General features: G+C 35.3%; 1 pseudogene; it reads right to left on the minus strand.

The window, feature by feature from the left end:
- Positions 1 to 6,914: 6,914 nt before the first annotated feature.
- LOC111390952 lies at positions 6,915 to 15,467 on the minus strand (annotated as a pseudogene).
- Positions 15,468 to 19,269: the final 3,802 nt, after the last annotated feature.

The following is a 19,269-nucleotide window of genomic DNA, read 5'->3' on the forward strand; positions in this document are numbered from 1 at the left end:
AATTACATCCACGAACAACACAAAACATCTCAACAAACCAGCGAAATACATTGGGAAACAAAGACCACAATGAATTGATCATCAAATGACCAATCAGTAAATAAATGCAACCAAGTCAAATCCACCGGCAAAACACTACACAACTCAACAACATAAAGAAACTCAAAAATGGACAGCAATCCAAAGTATAAGAGGAAATTTGTATATTGATAACAAACAATTGAGAACAAAGACCACAGCAAATCAATCATCAAAATGAAAACTCACTTAGTAAATATAACCAAATTATATCCACGGAAAACACAAGACTACAAGAAAACTATCATTCCCTCACGAGCAACAACTCTCACAAATTGAATCAGAGGAATAAAAGTAATAAATCAAAAGAAAATCACAGTTACCATAAAATGAAAAAATCACAAAATTCTAGGGCATAATTTAAATACTTCCATAATAAAAATTAAAAGGTACATCTATATCTAACAACGCAAGCAAGATCCAAATAAGAATTTGTTGGGGGAAAAAAATGAATCCACTCAAACTGAAACAGACGAAATAAGTCTGCTGTTAATCAATTAAACTACTCGGCGGACAGTAAAACCCAGAAAAATCACAGATAAGATGAATCGATATCCAACAATTGAAGTATGTGAGTCAATATTATTATAAAGAAAGGGGAGGAGGAGAAGAAATGCAAAAGAAAAAAGATAAGGAGGCCTGAAAGTCAATAATGTAATTCCAAGCAATACCCATATAACATCTTTTATAGAAACCAACAGTATAATAGTAATAGATTAAACAAACTGACCTTACTTGCAGACGATTTTTTGGCGTTGTTTCCTTACCTGGATCCATGAATATACCTCAGCCAACGGCAGCAGCGCCATATGAAGTAGGCACTGGGCAGTGGAGAAATTAGGCTTTCAGGCATCCATGAATGAAATTCCTCCACCGGCGGCGTATTCTGAACTAAACGGCGAAGAATTTGGCTTTGGCAATGGAGCGGTGATCTCTTTCTTGACCGTTGGCCATTGCCCCTTAGTTGTATGGAAGTTGTATGAGAACAGTTTGAAAGTCTAAGAAGGAAAAAAAAAAAAAAAAAAAAAAAAAAAAAAAAAAAAAGACCGTTGATTCATGTTTCGAGAATATGTGACAATGACATATCCTTTATTATAATATATCATTATTTGTCTCGTGAATTATTTTGTTATCAAATTACAGACAATTTAGTAAATAAATTTATATTTAGCATACCATATTTCACAATTTTACATTTTGTATATTATATTTTAGTTATTGACACTAAAAAAAACATTTTGCAAGGAAAAAATAAAAATATTAACAACTGTTTCATTATAAATATTAAATAAACCAAAATACCATTAATTGAAATAATAAATTAAAGCCTTTTAAAAAAATTATATAAAACTTAATAACTACTTTATTATTCTTTAATATGATCTGTATTTTCTTTTAATAACAACTTGAAAAAATAGGTAACAAAATTTCATTTAATTTTTATCCAATATTATTAACTGAACAAATTGTAATTATTAGTTGCTATCACCTAATTGGGCCTGTTTGGTAGATAAAATCGAATTTTCAGTAGATTTTAATAAAATTTGATGAAAAGTTATAGATCTCACGAAATATATGATTAAAATTAATTGTTGATTTTGATTTTGATTTTAATTTTCTGCAAAGAAGGTTTAATAAGATATGTTCAAAGAATATTTTTTAAAAAGAAAAAAATAAGTAAATTAATATATGGGTATGAATTATTATTTTCAGCTTAAAATGAATTTCTTTCTGTTTTAAGTTGTGATTATAGCTTTATACATTTTGCAATTTAACAAATTTTGAAGGTGTACATAATCTATTTTAAGAGAAAACAAATCCAAATATTGGTGATAAAATTTACAATTTTGTGTAAAAATAAATTTTAAAATTGTCATGTAAATTCTGTAGGCAACTGTGTCAAAAAAAAATTAAGTAGTGTAATTAAGATACTTGAATTAATATAAATTAATTTAGGAAATAGAGAGAAGTAAGAGATAAATAATAATAATTTTTAGAATGAAATAATCGAAGCAATTCAAAATTTAAAGTAAAACAAAATGACATGTAAAGTGTCAAGTAATTTAATATAAGGTGTGATTTGGTATTTTCAATTAGCAGCATCTTTCTTTGTTTAACTATTTAAAATGACAATTTGCAACCATTCGATTTCCCCTACGAGCTCAAAAGTAAAACCTATTTGAACTATCTATCCGTACTGCCATAATAAAAATCCAAACTCATTTGTCATTTTGGTTAGGCCAATATTATTTTCCTTTGTTTGGCTGCTTATAAACTATCATATCACTTTTTATTTACATATTTTGTAAAATTCATAAGTATTTAGAAGTGAGTGCGGTCTAATTATATCCAACTTTAAAGGGAATCGAATCGAGCCGAATACCAATGAAAATCTTGAAAATGGAACCAATCCATTTCCAACTATAGAACCGAACCGAACCGAAACCGGATCAATCAGTTCCGCTTCGATCCAGTCCCATTCTTTATAATGAAAAATTAAAAAAATAAAGTATGAAACTACTTATCTATTAAAAAAGACAAAAATAGAATATGAAACCGCTTGTTATTCTTTCAATCTAACACAAAAAAAAAAAAAAAAAAAAAATTGAACAAGGCAACAAATAAAAATTCAATTCAAAACTCAAAATCAACTCATAAAAGCGGGAAAAAAAAGGCTAAATTATTAAATAAAGCATAAACGGTAAAATCTAGATTGAAAATTAATTTTTACGAAAATTCATATAGCAATAACATGATTATCTTTAGTAATCCTCAATGATCATGATTCTTGAGGGCCGATCACTTTGGAAACAACAAAAAATTTGAAGTCCTATGAAATATTGAACTAAAAATATATTTTTTCTATTGGGTTGCATGAAAGTTATGAATTTGTAAAGTATTTATAAAATTATTTACACTTGAAATTTTGATTATTCATTAAAGAAAGAGGAAGAAGCATATGGAAAATGAAATTTTAAAATGACATAATTTTGGAGTCAAATATTCGAAGATCTAGTGCATCTTAATACAAGAAAAAAAGGCATTTAGAAGAACCAAATTTACTATTGATTATCAAGGCAGTATTGAGAACCAGACTAGAACCAATCGGCTCCAGATACATTGTCCCAAAATCGACCCATTTGGTTGAGGAATCGAAACCAAACCAATTGGTTCTACTGCACACTGATCGACCACTCATTTCATATAATTATTAGTTCTAACCTTTTATGAACAACTCACAAACATGCAAACTCAACTTTCAATCTCAAAGTTGTAAATTCTGAAAATAGCATTATATTCCTGCAATGAAAACCATCATGATTTCAGTCTAGTTGCCATTCAAACATCAAAAAGTGCGAATCAGGAACAGACCAACCAAAATTCTTTTAGCGGCCAAAAAATGGCTCATAAATGTACACCCACCGTTCAGGGCGGGTTAAATATTACAATATAATAAACTATCAAGTATCAAAATTACCCAAAAATGTATTCATTGAGTCCGTAGTGAAAGGGAAAATAATCCCAAGGATGGCAGGAGAAAGACGACCATCAAACACTGGGCTCGACTCTATTTTTCCTAACCATATGGGAATTTCTAGCTCTCTTTCTACTTTTATCATTGTCGTTACATACTTCTCCTAGCATGAGAATCTACAAGTCGTTACATGGTTTTCACAACTAATCATGATCATCGGATTCATCATTGTTGTCAGTTACTGAATAGTCCAATTCTCCAGCATTTTGAACTTTTTGAGAGGTGGTCTCTCCAGAAAATGTGTCCTTGTCATTTGATTGATCAGCGGCACTCTCATTTTCAGTCTTTACGGGCTTCTCAACTTTTGGCTTTGGCTTGGGAATCCGATTGATTCTTGCAACCTAGACAGATAAACATTAACCATAATAATATAGAAATTACAAATTCAGAAAAATCTAAACTGCAAATTTATAATAGCCGTCGATGAATGTAACAAAGAAAAAATAAATGTAGGAGCAGTACCTTGTCCTGAAGGTCAAAAACTTTTGTATATACTTCATCCGACTTGAATGCTTGGGTACTAAATCTAGAAATCCTGTTTCACGTATTTTAAGCTTGTGTCATGAAATTTGCACTCTTCAATGGCACAAATAAAGGATTTTGAACAGAATATTTCTTTTCATCATAATTGACATATTTGCTACAGAACGGACATTTGATGACAAGATCCACAGTGTGATATTTTTTTAAGTTAAAAGACCTGAAAGGCAAGAATAAAAGGAAAAACTCACTTCTGCTGCTCCGCCTCCTCATTCAACCAATTCTTCACCTTTTCAGCCTCACTTATGACCTGGAAAACCTAAAAAGTTTACACATGCTCCAAGATTTTCATCTCATTAACATTACAAAACAATCTATGTTTCCAACATATTTTTCCACCGAATATAAGGATGATTAATCAGATAAGAAGGTTAGATCACCTCATCTATTCTCTCTCTCGGAAGCCAAGATTTTTCCTTTTCCCATCCTGTAATCTGAAGATATGATGGAGAGAGAAAAAGTCAACAGACTGGTCAGCCGAAAATAAAGGGAGCATTTAGCAAACTTGGGCAAAGTAGACCAAGTTTAATAGAAAAGAAAATCTATAAGATTTGCAGCAATAATATATACACAAACTCTCATCAGAAAACTGGAATCAATAACATTAGCGTGTCAATGACTTAAAACCATGTGGAGTAAACTGCCTTCAATTTCTTAAATGATAATGGCCTTTTAGTCAAGTAGACGAAATGGTGAAAGAAAATCTAACTATCGCATGTTTGTCTTAACAGACAATTTGTAGTTCAATCTCAATGACTAGCAAATTAACTACTATCAATAAGAAAAGGAAACAGAAATAAAAGCTAATGCTGTGTAGGGCAATCCTTCCACACATATATACTAATACAGCAAGTTTTTCGAGGGCATTGCTCTAAATTTTGTCGCACTGCTTTTCTTGAAGAATTTGATTAATATCGATCACATTAATATAATTGTTCATGTTTGAAATCACTGTGTTACATAATTAAGCACAACCTAGATTTATCTGAAACAAAAATATGCAGGTTTTGCTTATACACATAGCAACCATCAGCCACACCAAGTCTAGCAGAATCTATTGTTACCAAAATTAGTTTTAAATTTAACAAACATACACCAAGAACAAGGAACACCAACCGAAAGTAACTCCCATGATTGGCAAAGAATTTGTGAAAATTATAGAATGTCTTGTCAACCAGAACAATCTGTTCATGTATTGTTTATTTTAGATGGATTTTGCAACAGTTCACACAATTATGACCCTGTGCTATCTCATTTGAAGTATTCATTTGCTGATTAAGAAAAGGGAAAAATAATAACAGCTAGTTGTACACAACATTTGCTTGCCAATTGGCGCTTAGAACCTTGGACTTTCATCACCTATTCTAAAAAACTTTTTAAGAAATAGCAGTACTACATGGTTAGCCATTAAAACTATCAGAAGAGAACAAGTCCAATTCTGCTAACCCTGAGGAGTAGTTGATTGGTCAAGTCTTGGTTGGTCACCAGTTCGCGTTCCTTCAGGGCATGAGGTGTGTACCCGGCTCTAAACTTCAAGGTCCCGTGGCATTAGTTGAGATGCGCGTAAGCTAGCCCAAACACCCACAGTTAAAAAAAAAAGGTCCAATCTTGCTGGTCCTTCCTCAACTTAGGACTCTTAACTTGAGGTAAGAAAAACCACCAATTTTATTCACTGTTTATTAAAATTAGGTAGAATAATAGCAGCATAATCAAAGATAAACCTACAAGATTTCATAATTCCTTGCAGCTACAGTCAGCAGCGTCATCTTTTCTGCAGTGAAATCAGCCAAAAGACTTTCTCCAATGGATCTAGCATCATCTATATTTAACGGTAACTTCTTTGTATTGAATTTTCACTCAAGTCCAAGCTTCCTATCTTGGAAAACATGAAACGCTCTACGTATATAACATACAGCTACATGCACAATCAGAGATTATCAAAGATAAAGTAGGTCATCTAAGTGTTCACCCACCAGGTGATCTACATCAACATTTAACTGTTTCAATTGGTTGAGGAAACTTTAAGGACATGCCTTATATTGAATTTATAATTGATGATTGCTAAGACTACATATTTAAATACTTGGAAACTTCTATTGAACCAACATACATCCAAGAGGGCATAAAAAGTTTCAGCAGTCATTTCAACCCTACAACCCACAAGTCCACATCTGTTAAGGAAAACTTAAAAGTATATCTTATAATTCATCTGGTAACCACTTCCAAGTCTACCACATCACTATGCGATTCTCTGTGGTCAATATACATTACTATGTTCTGGTCATGAGTATTTTTACATGGATATGAAATTAAATATAACACATTTCATGTTCAAATGACCCATTAAATTCTGTTTGTGTAAAATAAAAAGAACTCAAGTACAGTGAAGTTGATTACTCAATGTCTCGGTAGTGTTATTTGTGCATGCCTAAGATAAGTTAATATGAAGTCATTAGACATTCAAAGACCCTTCAAGTTCTGTTTTATGAGATAGAGAGCAGGAAAGCAAAGTTAGTTATCCCTAAGTTTTCTTGTATTTGCAGGAAATATTATCGGAAACATTTCCCTACAGGAAAAACATTTTCAGCCTCTCCTATAGTACAAAATCTTCAGTTCTGCAGAAAAATGTTGATCACCCCTTGTTTGGTTTATATGCTTAATTACAATATCTCTTTCATTTTTCATGCAAGCATACTTGTGCAGGAAAATTATTTTTGTTTTCACTTAACCCAAAAAAATTTCATTTCCTGCTACTTTTACAAACCTTAAAGTTCAATAATAACTTCAATAACCATAGATCAGAAAAAGATCACCTATTGCACCTCCTCGAGGTACCTTCGAGCATGTTCAGAAGCAACTGGCCCTGCAGTAAGTTTATTGTACCTACATCAAGCAACTTCACATTAGAGAAACCTTTCTAGCAAGGAATAGAGTTATTAAGTTATTTCAATTCATTATAGGGTCAGACCTATAGAATATGGGGTCACCAATAGCTTTCAAAGTGATGAGGATATCAGATATTTACTTATTTTATTTTCTAGTTAAGCTTTATTTATTTTCTTGGACTATTATTTAGAGAATTGGACTTGTATGGGCTCGAGCCCAATCTTGTTAGGGTTGCTTTACTATTTAAACCTATTTTTGCATTGTAATTTTCAGTTGATGAATGAATAGTTATTTTGGTAGCTTATGGCACATCCCTCTCCTTCTTCTGCCTTCTTCTATTAAATTCTTCTTCCCCCCTCCCCTTTATTCCCTATTCTTTCTGAATCTGTCGTCTTTTTCTATCAATCATCTTATTGGTGCTACATCAAATTTGGTATCAAAGCCGAAACTTGGATAAACCTAATCTACAATACAAAATTCTTTCTCGACTTCTTCCCAAAATTTGTTGGAACAACACAAGTGAAAAGATTTTCAATGTACGAGCAACAGATTCCATTTTTCTAGTTGTCATTCGTTGTTGGAAAAAAAAGATTCATGTTAGTGTTCACACTCGAAAATTTCATTAGATTCTTTTTCCTGTAGTTCAGCTTCAAAAAAATAAAAAAATAAAAACGTTTGTTGCTGCTGCTACTATAAATTTGTAGTGTTGTTCCACAAAATTCAACCCTAGCACTCAAACCTAGCCAAGCTATTCAGTCCAATCCCAGCCCACATTCTAATCTATCATACCAAAGCCCATCTATCTCGAGCCCCACAGATAATACATTTTAAGCCCAGCCAAACTCCCCAATACCATCCAAGCCCAGTACTCTCTCAAAACTCAGCCAACAACCCAGCTCGACCCTTTCATTGTCTCCAATCTAACTATTACTCACCGTCAGCTAGACACGTATCTTCGATCGGAACCCCACCATATCTCCTTTCTACTACTCGTTGGCGTTCATTACTGGCAACCCAAACATCCACCCTCGTCTATTACGTACGACCATAAAAAAAAATTCGTTATTGCCAAACCGCACCTCCCATCTTTGCCTCAACAGCCACCATCTCGGTTTCTTCTCTACACTAGATGGTTTCTTCTCTACACTCACACAGCAAAAGTTTGACTCTCCCCTGCGGTCTCACAATCAGCGCCGTGAACCCCCTCTATCTTTCTCTCCGATCACTGCCAGCAAGCCACCAACTACAGTAAAGTCACGCCACACGTGCACACATCCCCAGAGCCATTGTTCACCATCCATTGATCACCCAAAGCAACCACCGACCCATCTACCACCACCTTATAATCTTTCCATACACTTCCACCACAACCACTAAAGACAAGGAGAATTTTTTTTTTAACAATTACTAAGGCATCATCTTCAAAAAATCAGGAGCAACTAGAGTCGACGTTTGGATTGGTCTTGTTGTCTCACTCATTTGTTCAGAGCTTCGGAGTAATTTAAGAAAGTGGAGACATTTGACACTGGAGCATACGACACAAGCTGGATTGAACTCCACGTGTGGCAACTCACACCAACTAAACTCAGGGAGTCACTGCCCCTATCTATTTTTAGTTGTCACTACTGCTTTATTTAGAATTGTATCAATTAATTCTTTGTGTTGCTCATACTTTGATAATTTCAGCTTTAAACCTACTTGATTGGAATTCATGAACTAATTCTCATTCTTCACCCGTTTACCCCACGTGACTAGGCCTATCCTTTTGTACCATTGCTTTTTATTTTTTCGCATTAGTATTATTGGCTTGCTAAGATTGGAACTTACGTAATCCCATTTTTAATAAATACAAAAAAAAAATAACATAATAAAATTTCAGATTGCTAATCTACTGTTGGCACTCGTTGTTTATTGATCTCTATAGCACACTTCACCTAGCTAGTGTTACCGTGTATGCAATTGCGTAGTGGTCATGTTACTGCTTTTAGTGCTAGTACCCTTACCATGGACTCTTCCTAAATTGAAGCTCTCACTCGACAATTGGCACAATTACAAAACCAATTAACGGCTGTCCAAACTGAGGTAGCCGCTACTCTTGAGGAGAATAGAGCCCTAACCGCTGGGTTGAACGCTCTTGATCCAACCCCATATTCGAATGAAGTTGAAAACTCTGAGGTTTCCATTAATAAACCTCGTCATTGCCCACAAGGTGGTCGACACCACACCAGACATGATCGTAGGGAGGGAAATCAAGCTCGTGGATGAGAGAGGGAATATCACCATCATGGTACACTATCTCCCCTCGCCACGAGGAGTGCCTCTTTCGAAACATTAAGTTAGATGTACCTACATTTGATGGTTGTCTAGATCCTAGTGTATTCAGTCAATGGGTTAGAGATATGGATCGCTTTTTTGCCTGGTATGGGGTCCCTGAAGATCGAAGGGTACAATTTGCTAGTTTGAAATTAAATGGCATTGCTCAACTCTTTTGGGAAAGTGTTGAGGACCTCCTAGAGAGGCGTCATGCTCTCCCTGTTGGGAGCTAGGATGAAATGAAGCGTCGCCTTCAAGAAAAATATTTACCTAAATCTTACAGGGGCAACTTGTTGGACCAATGGAATGCACTTACGCAAGGCAGTCGACCTGTGGCCGAATACGTTGCTCAATTTGATGAGTTTCAAATGAGATGTCAGGTCGTTGAGGATGAGGTCATGACCTTGAGTAGGTTTAGGTAAGGCTTATGGGATGATCTTAGACGTGAGCTTGTCCTTAGAGGCATCACCACTCTTGACCACGCCTACTCTTTCATTCGAGATTACGAGTTAGTGACTAGGACACCGTATAGAAATCGTAGTGACTCCCACACTGCAACCTCTTCTGCATCCACTCCATCCCCTAAGTCTATTCTAGGAATTCCTTCTTCTAATATTACCCATACATCGGATAGAAAAGGTAGAGGTTTTGAGGTTTCAAGAACGTCCTCTCATTTGCAATGCTTCAACTGTAAGGGTTTTGGTCACATTTCTTCTAAGTGTCCTAGCCGAGCCTTAGTTATGGAAGAACTTGAAGGTATGGTCGACGAGCCACTAGAGGACCAGGTTTATGAGCCTAAGTTAGAAGAGTGTAATGACTTGGAGGATAGTGAAGATACCTTCTTAGGTTGTATTCAGGCTAGTCCCCTTATCTCACATACGCCTAGAGTCGGAGTCGTCTGTTGCACTCTTACCCAGCCTAGGGATGCCGATGATTGGTGCCGACATGCCATCTTCCACACTTACATCAAGATTAATAATAAGGGCTGTAAAGTTATTGTGGATAGTGACAGTTGCATTAATGCGGTTTCGATGGCTACTGTATCCCATCTAGGGTTGAAGTCAGTTCCTCACCCTCAGCCATAAGGCGTCTCTTAGGTTGATATCTCTTCGATAGCTGTTAAGAAGCGTTGTTTAGTCCCTATCTAGTTCCTGGAGAATAAGGACCATATATGGTGTGACGTCATTTCAATGGATGTCGGGCACTTCATCTTAGGACGACCTTGGTTTTTGACCTAGATGTAACCATCTATGGTTGATCCAATTCCTGCTCCTTTGTGTTTAATGGAAAGAAGATTCATCTTGACCTACTGCCCCGAAGCCTGTTGGCTCACCAGAAACGAAGAAAAGTGTGAAACGAAAGGGATTACATATCTTTAGTCCTAGGAGTTTGAGCGTACACTTGTTGGTGACTCAATCGTGTTCACCTTAGTAGTCATGGAGGTTTCATCTAACTCCATGATAGATAACCCTGCTAAAGTCCAGTTGATCCTTCAGGAGTTTCGAGATGTCTTTCCGGAGGACCTACCTAATCATCTACCTCCTCTAAGGGACATTCAACATGCCATAGATTTTGACCCAGGAGCATCCTTTCCAAATTTACCTCATTATAGAATGAATTCTACTGAGCACGATGAACTCCAAAGACAAGTGGATGACCTCCTTCACAAATGATTCATTTGTGAGAGTTTAAGCTCGTGTGCTGTCCCCGCCCTATTGACGCCAAAAAAAGATGATTCTTGGAGAATGTGTGTGGATAGTCGTGCTATTAATAGGATCATGGTAAAGTATCGTTTTCCCATTCCCAGGCTTGATATATGCTAGACATGATGGTTGGTGCGACAATCTTTTCGAAGATCGGTCTGAAGAGTGGATACCATCAGATTAGAATTCGCCCAGGTGATGAGTGGAAGACTGCGTTTAAAATGAAAGATGGTCTTTATGAATGACTGGTCATGCCTTTTAGGCTAAGTAATGCGCCAAGTACCTTTATGCGGGTAATGACACAAACTCTTCGACCTTTCATGGGTAAGTTTCTTGTTGTCTACTTTGATGATATCCTCATCTGTAGTAAGACTAAGAGCAACACCATGACCACCTCACACAAGTTTGCTCTACCTTTCGTGCAACTAATCTGTATGTTAACGTCAAGAAGTGCTCTTTCTTTATCGATACAATTTTTTCTGGGGTTCATTGTCTCTTCGATAGGGTTATCTGCTGACCTTGTTAAGGTTTAGGCGATTATTGACTAGCCTGAGCCTAAAGCTATTCATGACGTCAGGAGCTTTCATGGCTTAGCTACATTTTACCATCGCTTTATCAAGGGGTTTAGCACTATTATGGCGCCCATTACGGAGTGCATGAAGAAAGGAGAGTTTCATTGGACACAAGAAGCGGCTAAGACCTTTAAGTTGGTCAAGAAGCGAATGACAGAGGCTCCTGTCATGCGTCTTCCTGACTTTTTCAAAGTCTTTGAAGTTGAATGCGATGCCTCTGGGATAGGTATAGGCGGAGTCTTGAGTCAGGATCGTCACCCTGTTGCCTACTTCAGTAAGAAGTTAAATGAAGCCAAACAACAATACTCGACTTATGATAAGGAACTGTATACGATGGTCTAGGCTTTGCGCTATTGGTGCTACTATTTGTTGCCCCAGGAATTTGTCCTTTATTCGGACCATGAGACCCTCCATTACCTCAACTCCCAAAAAAGATTAAGTTCTAGGCATCGTCATTGAATTGAATATTTACAGGCCTATTCATTTGTTTTAAAACACAAGAAGGGCGTGGAGAACAAAGCAGCTGATGCATTGAGTTGTCGTGTCTCCCTTTTGTCAATCATGAGTGTCAAGGTCATCGATTTTGAGCTTAAGGAGGACTACGAGGCATGTCCGGATTTTAAGGATATCTTTCTCGATTTGGAAAGGGGACAATCAAACACCACAGATGGCTTTCAACTTGAGGAGGGTTATCTCTTTCGAGCCAATAAATTGTACATCCCTCGAACTTCAGTGCGAGATCTCATAGTGTGAGAAATTCATACGGGAGATTTAGCTGGTCACTTTGGACGTAATAAGACCGTAGAGGAAGTTGAATGCCAATTGTATTGGCCTAGCCTGAGGAAAGATGTGACTACGTACATGTAACACTTGTCAATTAAGTAAATAGAAGAGGCAGAACACAGGCCTATACACCCCTCTTTCCGTCCCCAATTGTCCTTGGCAAGATATTAGTATGGACTTTGTATTAGGACTTCCACGCATCCCAAAGAAACATGATTCTATTTTTGTGGTTGTCGATTGTTTTTCGAAAATGGCTCATTTTGTCCCTTGTAGCAAGACCTCAGATGCGTCTAAGGTGGCCATGTTGTTCTTTAATGAGATTGTTAAATTGTATGGGCTTCCTATGACCATTGTGTCCAATAGGGGTGTTCGTTTCACTAGCCATTTTTGGAGGACTTCCAAATTGAAATTTTCTACGACCTACCACCCTCAAACTGACAGTCAAACTGAAGTAGTTAATCGAAGTCTTGGTAACCTATTGCGTTGTCTAGTCCGGAAAAATTTTCGAAATTGGGATTTGATCCTTCCTGTAGCTCAAATTGGCTATAATAGCTCTATAACTCGTTCATTAGGTATGAGTCCATTTGAAGCCGTTCATGGGTACAAGCTTAGGAAGCCGTTAGATTTCATCCCTATATCCCCACAGGCTAGATTATCAGTGTCAACCGAAGCCTTTGCACAACATCTTCGTGATTTGCATATTGAGATCAATAAACAACTTAAAGCTAGTAATGCAAAATATAAACTCGAAGCTGATTTGCATAAATGACATATTGAGTTTAACGTTGAGGATTATGTTATGGTCCGCATTAGGCCAGAGCGGCGTCTACATGGACCCGCCTCCAAATTGCAAGCTCATAGTGCTGGTCCTTTTAAAATTTTAAAGCAAGTTGGTCCAAATGCATATGTTGTTGACATTCCACCACATATTGGTTTCCACTCTACTTTCAATATTGAGGACCTAGTAGCTTATAAAGGTCATTTCATTCCCTCCAATGATCCTTTGTTACCTCTTCTTATGGACCTTGATCCCGACTATTTGGCCACTTCTAATCCACTACCACCTCTCATAGCACACAGATAAAATTGATACTGTTTTAGATAAAGAAACTGTGTTTACTAATGATGGAGAGGTTCAGCGCTTCCTCGTTCATTGGGTTGGTCGACCAGATTCTGATTGTATATAGATCTCCAGAGAGACACTACAGCAATTGGATCCAGATTTATTGGAGTTTTATCGGAGTCAGCAAGATCTTCCTTAGCCTAGATCGCCTCCCGTTCACCCAATGGGAGTTGGTGAGGAAACCAAGTTCAGACCTCCACTAACACATTTCTACAGACGTTGGAAAAAGCTTGCCCAACCACTCAGCTTATGGTTGGGAGATTGATGACACCCTATAGTGATATATCCACTCGACAGGGTCGAGTTTTCTCCCATCTCAGGAGAATTAATGAGGATATCAGACATTTACTTATTTTATTTTCTAGTTAAGCTTTATTTATTTTCTTGGACTATTATTTAGAGAATTGGACTTGTATGGGCTCGGACCCAATCTCGTTGGGGTTGCTTTACTATCTAAACCTATTTTTGCATTGTAATTTTCAGTCGATGAATGAATAATTATTTTGGTGGCTTATGGTGCATCCCTTTCCTTCTTCTGCCTTTTTCTGTTAAATTCTTCTTCTTCCCCCCCTTAATTCCCTATTCTTTTTGAATCTATCGTCTTTTTCTATCAATCATCTTATTGGTGCTGCGTCACAAAGTATTTAGGCGCTCTAGAAATTCATTGGCTGAAGCATCTTCACCATCGGTGTACAACCATTCTTGCACCTGACGCACCAGATGATGCTTATCTAATCTATACAAGACATATAATCAAGCAGTGTAGCCAAAAATACCATGCGAGACCACAAGAATTCTTTTATTTATTTAATTTTTTTTAAATTTTTGGGGGAGAAGGGATTGGGGGAAGAATCATAACAGACCTCGTTGAGTTTTTCGATAAAGGACTGCCACTCTTGGTCTGAAGATATTTTCTCGAACTCCTTTGACTCAAGCTGATGCCAAGAACCAAGAGAAGAAATTACACAGGTTATTAGCATCATAATTTTAAAAAGAACCGTTAACCAACATCCATAACTTCAAACCACGAAATAATAAATGGAAACAAGAAATCAGGATGGAAAGGAATACAGTGAAAGCAGATAGGGAAATAAAAATAGGACAACGAGAAAAACAACAATCACAATAAGAAGTGGAAAGCCACAGAGGATAGCACTCAAGTAAACAATGCACGGAAATTAAGAAAATGTAAACAAAATCTTTACTAGTAAACACTCAAAGTATACATGTGTTGACTGTTGTGTGTGTGTGTGTGTAAAGCCATCAGCCCTTCACAGTAGTGATTCATATGACATTTGTTGATAGTGAAAAAGAAATCAAAATATCAATGGAATTGTGCTATATAACCGAATCTATCAAAAAAATTCCACTGAGAAATATGTAGGTAAAATTTGACAGATATAGTTGAGGAAAGTTTGCAGGTGTCAAAAAATATATAAAAATTATACCTTTTCTTAGAATATATGTATTCTTCCAAATTATTTTTCAGCTCAGCTATTTTTCTCCTTTCAGTATCCTTCTTGTCTAATGCTTCTAATTTACGTTCAACCTCGACAAATGATTCTTTTGAAAGAGGCATTCCTGGCCCTGCTGTTTTCTCAATAACCTATATGGAACGTACAAGTCAAGTCTCAAAACATAAAAATCAATTGCAATAACTAGATATTGTTCTAATGAAGATCATAAAGACAGCCATTGTACTGTGCAATTTTAAGTACCTTAAGTGAAAGTCAAAAAGTCCTCTTTTTCAGCTTCTTTTCAACGACAATATCCGAAGTGGCGGAATCAGTTACACTGGAAATTGATGCATTACTCGTGCTATCATTCATCTCCAGTTTGTCACTGCTTTCTTCTAAAGGACTCTTCAGACCAGCTTCTATGCCATTGCTAGAAGTAGGGGTTGGGTTGCTTGCTGTCACATTCTTTCTACCCATTCAGTAATCTCAACAACAGCATTTGCTCCATCCAAGAAAAATACACCGCTTCTACTAAGAGAAAAGTGCAAATTGGCCTTAATCGGGGAGGAAAGATTTCATGATGAGTACCTAAAAAAGAAAGGGGCATCAAGAAAAGCCTCAAATGCGAAAGAGTGCACCAATTAAAAGAATGAAAATAAATAAATAAATAATACGGTCCTTACTTTTCACTAGAATCTGTAAGACCTGAGACAGCATACTGAGCAAATGTAAGTGAAGATGCCCCTGGTGGCATGAAATCTTCACTCTCATATGCAAGTGAGACTTCAAAATCTTTGTCGTAAATAATGGATCTGAACATCTGAAGCGCAGTAAAACTGATCAATATATGACATGTTGAGGGATCAAATTTGGATTAACCAAAAATTTTACCTTGCTCATCCACTTCAACCATATCAGTCAAATCCCAATCCAACTTTTCAATCAAATTCCAATGTTTTCCATCTTTTCGTCACTCCTAATATCCAGTCTCAAAGTCTCATTCTTCCCTCGAATTCTATCTCCAGAAGCAACCATTTCGAAAAAAAAATTCCTATCTTTTCTTGGAAAACTACCACTCCAAATTTGTAGTTCTTCCTATCTTCTTCAACCATACTAGCCCAACTCTTATTTTTTTAATTTCACAATTTAAAAATTCGTCTGTTGTTTTCCAATCTTTCTGCAGTTGCTCAGCTAATTTTAGATTTTTTGAATCATCTTTAGTTACTTTAGGTTCCATGCTGAAATTGGAATTGAGACCATAATCTCCTTTAGAACAACCAGCAGCCAATACCACAGCTTATGGTAAAAGATTTTGGGGAATTTGGCCATTTGGTCTAACTAAACAATGTATTTGATGAAATGACATTTGACCAATAATAAAAACAAATAAAAAATGAAAGATATTTTAATTGGCAAAATGACAAAATTCTCCTTTAGTTGTTAACTTAATGTCTTTCAATTTTTCTCATTTCATTTCGTCATTTTTCTTTCAAATGCACCTTAGAACCTTAATTTCTTTCTTTCTTTCTTTCTTTCTTTCTTTTTTTTTTTTGAAAATAACATTTTCTTCTCTTGTTCATCTTCTTCAATTTTAAGTTCTCAAAATTATGTTCGCATATTTTCTTCTCCTCAATCACATTTGAACAAGAGTTTGGTTAGCATACATTTACATAGAAAGAAAGAGAAAAATGCCCTTAGAAATCTCATCCATGTTGTATTTTTATTATTAAATATAATATTAAATAATATTTAGTTAGTATTGTTTGAGTATTTAGTGTGTGTTTCGTGTTATTTGGGTAATTGGATGTAATAACACTACAATTACTATCTGAAATATAGAATACCACTCCAACCATTATCTATAAAGTAAAACGACACTACAGTCGTTATCTGCTGTAGTTTAGTTTTTTCAACGAAATGACTCTAATAATGGACTCATTAACGTATATAACACAAAAAATTGACTAGTTACAAAGAAAGATTGAAACGACATAATTTCTATATTATTGAGATAGTGAAAATACAAGTTATCAAACTTATATGTGTTCATTAAGTTAATAAATATATCTATCAATTTTTGTACGTGTCATGTACATATTGCAATATAAACAAGTTCCAGTTATTATTTTTCACGAAAAGAATGGATTGTGACTACTTATACTCATATTTATACATGTAATAGCACAAGTGTCATTTTCTTGTCCAGTAACGACACTTGTGTCGTTATGAAATTTTTGCCAACATCCAATTTTTTCAACAAAACAATATTTAATAATAGGCTCCCTAACATATGTAATATAGAAAGTTTGACAATGTCATAAATAATGTAAATGAGTTCCACTATTAGTTCTCGGAACATGGATTAGACGTAGCTGCTTTTACTCGTGTTAACACGTATAGTCTTTGTTTGAGCCTCATTTTTCATCAAAATACATTTTTGAACAGTAATTTAATCCAATTTTAATCACTCGTTCTTCAATAAAATAATATTATATACAAACTCAAAACATTTTCTTATTTTTTAACGTTAAATTCCCCATTACAATACTATTACAAAATTTGTTTGTCGAAAAAGGGGGGGAGGCTCAAACAATCCCATAATGGCATGAGGGTCGTTTTCATATTAATAACGGTACTTGTGTTGTTCTGTTGATTTTTCCTACATTTTTGTTAATGTCTTTTAAATTAAATATTTGCGTTTTAATTATACATCTATCTCTACTTTGTTGTTGTTTCATGATAATGGCACATGTTACGTTATTAGAAATAGAAGCATCTATGAAAATGATACAAGTGTCATTACTGAACTTATAAGAGAAAGATGACAACGATATAAGTGTTTTCATGTTTGTTACAAAATTTCATGAGAACGGAGCAAACATCATTACTCAGATGAAAATGTTCATGATTCATTAAGGGGTCTAATATATGAAATCGTTGTACTAGAATAAAATCAAAATATAGGAAAAATCAATAAAACGGCACAAGAGCCGTCGCTGAAATGAAAACGACCCTTGTGTCGTTACTAAGACGAGAACATCACTTGTCTAAGAAAATGACACTTGTATCGTTATTGAAATGAAAACATTTTTGAGAATGGCACAACTATCACTATATTTGATTTATAAGTGTCCATGAAAATGGCACAAGTGTCGTTACAGTAGTTAAAAAGCCCCTAAGAACAGTATCAGTGCCATTATTGAGATGAAAAATTCTAAGAGAACAGTACAAGTGACATACATGAATATAAACTTCTATTATCACTATAAAAACTGCACAACTTAGGGTGCCCAAATCTAAAGGTCGTTGCGTTGAAAACAAATGAAAATAAAGGAGAAATCAACATAACGGCTCTTGCGCCGTTCTATTTATCATTATGAGTTTAAAGCAACCACGACCCATCCTCGCTTCGTGAAATAATAAGTTAAATCCATTAAACTTGCAAGGTATGGCATTTAAAAAATTAAGAGACATACTCATTACTTATATTTTGTTAAAAATAATAGAATCACTTGTGCCGATACTGAGATGACAAGTTCTTAGAGAATAGCACAAGTGCCGTGTAGAGGATGAAAAAGTCATTGAGAACGTCACTTGTGCCATTACTAAGATGAAAAGTTCTAAAAGAACGACACAAATGCCATTATCTAAACATAATTTTTTCATGAGAACAACACTTGTGCCATTATTGTAAAGAAAACGACAGTTCATTCGTTCTATCTATAAATATGAATATAGGCAGCTACGATCCATCCATGCCTCAAAACTCATTTCAACTACAATATGGATATGATGTTTACAAAAATTGAGAGATGTGCTCTTCAATTATATTTTCTAACGAATCAATACAATATCTTATAATTTCACCAACTCGATATTGTATACTTATATCAATTCAATTGTTCTTTGTTACGTGATCAACCTTTCTAACTTTCTTAATTTAGTGGATCCAAGTTCGAGGTCGCTCGTTGGAAAAGAAACAAAATATTTATGAAATAAATAGAACGACATAAAAGCTGTTAAACAACACTTGTGTCGTTCTGTCTATAAAGACGAGTATACGTAGTCATGACCCATCCATGCCCCGAAAATTAATAAGTTGAACTCATTTCTATTGCAATATGAACATTCCATTTATAAAAGTTGAGAGATGTGCTCAATAATTATATTTTCTAACGAATCAATACAATGACTTGTGACTTCACGAACTCAATATTGTATAATTTATGTCAATTCAACCATTTGTTGTCTCATAATCAACATTTCTAAGTTTTTTAAG

Source organism: Olea europaea, unplaced genomic scaffold (genome assembly GCF_002742605.1).
Source record: "Olea europaea var. sylvestris unplaced genomic scaffold, O_europaea_v1 scaffold732, whole genome shotgun sequence".
Classification (NCBI taxonomy): domain Eukaryota; kingdom Viridiplantae; phylum Streptophyta; class Magnoliopsida; order Lamiales; family Oleaceae; genus Olea; species Olea europaea.